General features: G+C 40.3%; 1 long non-coding RNA gene across 1 annotated transcript in view; it reads right to left on the bottom strand.

Moving 5' to 3' along the window:
* Window positions 1-364: 364 nt before the first annotated feature.
* Window positions 365-4,491, bottom strand: part of LOC122326133 — a 9,775-nt gene continuing 5,648 nt past the window's right edge. The window contains exon 3 of the long non-coding RNA XR_006247427.1: window positions 365-1,012. This is a non-coding gene — a long non-coding RNA (uncharacterized LOC122326133). The remainder of the gene's footprint in view (window positions 1,013-4,491) is intronic.

Below are 4,491 nucleotides of genomic sequence, written 5' to 3'. Positions count from 1 at the left end.
GGTCTTGGCAGATTACGACAACAAAAGGCGAGATTTTAGAAACATATAAACATATATAGAAATATATATATATATATATATATATATATATATATATATATATATATATATATATATATATATATATATAATATAAAGATATAAATATAAAATATAGGCTAAAATATATATTTTTTACTTCTAAAAATGCAACAAAAAAGTACCAAAATATATAATTATATAATATATAATTTTCTTTCATTTTCTATGTGCGCTCAAGTGGTTTTTCCCCCAAAAAAAAAAAAAAAAAAAAAAAACATATGTACGTTAGAAATAATGAAAGTGCAATATACTTTTTCATGCCTTTAAGCAAGAAAAAGTACATCTTTCTATCTAAAGTGTGCATTCGGATCCTAAAACGCGCCTTTGAAGACTTTCAAGACAACTTTTGGCTTACTATGCACTTATACGAGCTTCTAAAGAGTAAAGCTGAGTACCTGTTTCCCGCAGAGGTTGTACCTAAAATGACAAACAAACACATTTCATTCATTCGCACGCAGTGGTTCTCTGCCAGCTGTGTAATAGCAATGCCCTGCCTCTTCTTTATAAAGGTCCGTCATTCTCTCTGCGTGCTGATATAAGCAGCTTTATCAGGGCTGAGTGAAGTGCACTGCAGTTCTTCTCCTCTCCCGCTGTGATCAAACGGGATCCGGTGATAAAGGGCTTCGGAGAGACGCAGCGCTGCTCTTAATTTCAGGCGTCCGTGAAGGTGAAAGTGCACGAGGGCGATCGGTTTAGCTCAACCCCCTCCAAGCGGCCCACCTCGCCGAGCCTCATCTATCACAGACACAACGCTGTGCCTCCGGTGATGATGTATGGCCAGAGAGGTCAGTGACAGGTCATCGTGAGGGCCATTGATCAGTCCGGTCATTAGGACGAGGGAGGCAGGTGAGCCTCAATCGCTGGACGTACAACGAAAGAACCCATCGTCTTCATTTGAAACACCACACTTCCTGTGTGTCTTCTTCGAAATCTGCATCATAACAAACATCATAAGCAGTCAAAGTCTTGTGCTTTAATAGAATAACCCATTATCTGATCGTGCTTCTCCGATTTTTATGTATTTAACTCTTCGGACGCCACTGCTGAGTTTGTTTGTTTATTTATTTATGTTTCTAAATACCGCATACGCACCAGAATGAATTTAGGGGTGATTCGAAACGACATTTATTTTGATGCATTGTTGCTTTTTGCGAATTGGCAGATTTGTCCCCAAAATGTTTCCATTCAGTTGGCATTCGCTTGAAAACAAGCATTTTCTCAACGATGAAATGATAAAGTTCCAGTAAAAATGTAAAAAAAAAAAAAAATGCTGTTTGCATTAACGCAGCAAAAATGTAAAATGAAGGGGGAAAAAATTAAAAAGACATGCAACGTTTGGTAACGTTTGACTTGAAGGGGTTTCACCTTCATAATCATCACATGACAAGTCATGAATATGAAGAAGGACACATGTCATTTTTAATGCATAGATTACCCAGAGCCTATAATAAAGATCTTTGCATTAAAAGTCACATTTCCGAGCACGTGACACATCATTTATTTGTCACAAACATGCATAAAACCTCCTTCGTATTCAGTCTTTTGCCCGCGCCTTCAAGTAAAGTGTAATGTTTTTTCATCTTCCTCTATCGAAGTAGACTCCATCAAGCGCTTCTCCTCGGCTGTACCGGACTGACTCGCTCGTGAGGTTTAAACTAGGGAAGACACTTCTACACAGAGAAGAGGAGGCCGTGTCCGTCGGCCGACCCATCGATCATTTCCCGGCGGGATCCTCTTCAAAGTCCTTCTAAGAGTTGGCTGCGAGGATCCCATTTACATTTGTGACCGTTAGGATCCACAAGATAACGGAGGCGTCCCGCGCGTGAGAACAGAATTAAGACGAGCTGTAAATCACGGTTACTTCACGAGTGTTGATATTTCTCCGTAAACTCGAATGAGAGGCGGCAGATAAGAGCGGCTAATGAAATTCCTCTGTGGACCGAGAGATAAGCGCGCGGGAAGCCGCTCTGTCCGCCGGAAGTCTGCCGGTTAGTCCAATTAGAAAAAGACAAAAGATGATCACAGCGCTTTATAAAAGCTGATTAACATCCGCGTCCTTAAAGGAGCACGGTTACATGTTATTGCATCACTGGACAAAGACGCAATGATGACTGCTAGCTGAGAAACGTGACGTCCGATCATGCGCTTCGTTTTTTATTTTTCATCGTTCGTCCGCATGACTTCTTCATTTCTTCAAAGCACGCGTGAGCCCTAGCAAACCAGCGGCACATACGAAATGAAAAACGTGCAAAATGCATGACTTGGGATGCACTACAGTAATAAAGAAGCAGACTGTCCTGAACATATCGAATATTTCACGGTAATAGACAGCATTACTGTTTCTCTGATGCTCTTTCCATTTACAGTTGTGTTAAAACAGCGTGTTTGTTTGTTAATGCAGTTCTAATATTTCGTCCTCGTTTTCTTTCAGAAATCTATTTTACGCTCTATATGCACAGAACATTTCAACTTAGACCAACTAAAATGTCACAAATGACCCAATAAAAACTGCAGTATTGAATCCCAGTGTCTTTTAAGCATAAAATCATACATTTTTTGTTAACAGATTTTTATTCTATTGGCAATTTTCCACACAATGGCGTCACTTTTTGAGGTTTGGTCTATGGAGAAAAATGTGCTTGTCTATGGTAGGTGTTTTGTGTGTGTGTGTGTGTGTGTGTGTGTGTGCATGTTTATGTTACATTGTGGGATGCAAATGTCATATAATAATATAATAACAATAATCTGTTTTTAGTATATGGAAAATATTTTATTTGTTGTGTGTGTGCATGTGTGCGTATGTGTGTTTGTGTGTGTGTGTGTGTGTGTAACAATAACAATAATCTGTTTAGCATTTTAGTATTTGGAAAATATTTTACTTGTTGTGTGTGTGCGAGCATGTGTGTGTGTGTGTGTGTGTGTGTGTGTGTGTGTGTGTGTGTGTGTGCATGTGTGCGTATGTCTGTTTGTGTGTGTGTGTGTGTGTGTGTGTGTGTGTGTGTGTGTGTGTGTGTGTGTGTGTAACGTATGTCTGTTTGTGTGTGTGTGTGTGTGTGTGTGTGTGTGTGTGTGTGTGTGTGTGTGTGTGTGTGTGTGTGTGTGTGGGTGTTTGTGTGTGAGTGTGTGTGTGTGTGTAACAACAATAATCCGTTTAGCATTTTAGTATTTGGAAAATATTTTATTTGTTGTGTGTGCGAGCATGTGTGTGTGTGTGTGTGTGTGTGTGTGTGTGTGTGTGCGTGCGTGTGTGTGTGTTTGTGTTTGTGTTTGTGTGTGTGTGTGTGTGTGTGTGTGTGTGTGTGTGTGTGTGTGTGAGTGTGTGTGTGTGTAACAATAACTATAATCTGTTCAGCATTTTAGTATGAGGAATCATATTTTTCGACACGTTTTTGTCCTCTATGAACCCCTGAGACTATTTTTATATCGATGCGGTTGGATGCTGATTTAGATCTAGCAGCGTTATGCTCCATTAAATCTCTAACTATTATCTTCAAAATGTTCTGCACAAGCCACTGCTTAAACTCAGCGAGTTGATATGATCGCCTCAGCTCTATTTATAACAAATGTCTCGTGAGTTTATTAACTTGCTAAACACCGCAAAACACATCTCCAGATACTAAGACAAAACTCTGTGGCCGGTTCTCCAATGCAGTTCGATGAAATCAGCAGCGTAACGCAGGGTTAACAGCACTGGCTGTAGACCTCACCCGTAGTCCTCGAGCGCTTCACGTGGCGCTGTAACAGACCCTCGAGCGACACAACGGCTGCTCTTTACTTCCTACGAGATCTGCTTGAGTGTTAGTTTGGAGAAAGCCAAAGAGCTCCACTGCTGCCAACCGATAAACATGCTGGAAATCAATGACGGTAAGCTGCCATCTTTTGGGGCTCATTAAGTTTAACGGTTGTGTAACAGCGAAGGGAAATTTCTAACGACTGTACGAACATCTGCTGAAGGCGGTGGATTTTCTGAGGAATCACCTGCATGAGTGTACAGGAGCACACACGCGGCCCAAAACACACTGAAATAAATAACCAACTCTCAGAAAAAGGGTAGGGTGCAACAGGTCTGAAGGGGCCTCATCTAAACCGCTAGATGGCACGAAAACATAACGCATCCGAAACATTCGCTTTTCAAGATGCATGCGTGTGTTTGATGCAATCAGTCTACGCTTTCGTACACTTTAGTAGAAAATGCATGGATGCATATTTTGAGATAAAGTCTTGTTTAGGATTTTCAGTTTTGTTTAAGATAAAGCAGCGGTTTTTAAATAAGTGGTATTTGGAGTAAAAAGCACCTCTGCTGTTGGGGTTAAGATGCACAGTAATTAACAATAATTAATAGATGCCTTAGCATTTGTTGACATGACATAGACTCAGACGATAAATATCGGGGTATCCATATTAGAAATA

The sequence above is a fragment of the Puntigrus tetrazona genome, chromosome 21 (assembly GCF_018831695.1).
Source record: "Puntigrus tetrazona isolate hp1 chromosome 21, ASM1883169v1, whole genome shotgun sequence".
NCBI classification, from domain to species: Eukaryota; Metazoa; Chordata; class Actinopteri; order Cypriniformes; family Cyprinidae; genus Puntigrus; species Puntigrus tetrazona.
The sequence above is the reverse complement of the archived record's forward strand: the minus strand, read 5'-3'. Positions and strand labels throughout refer to the sequence as shown.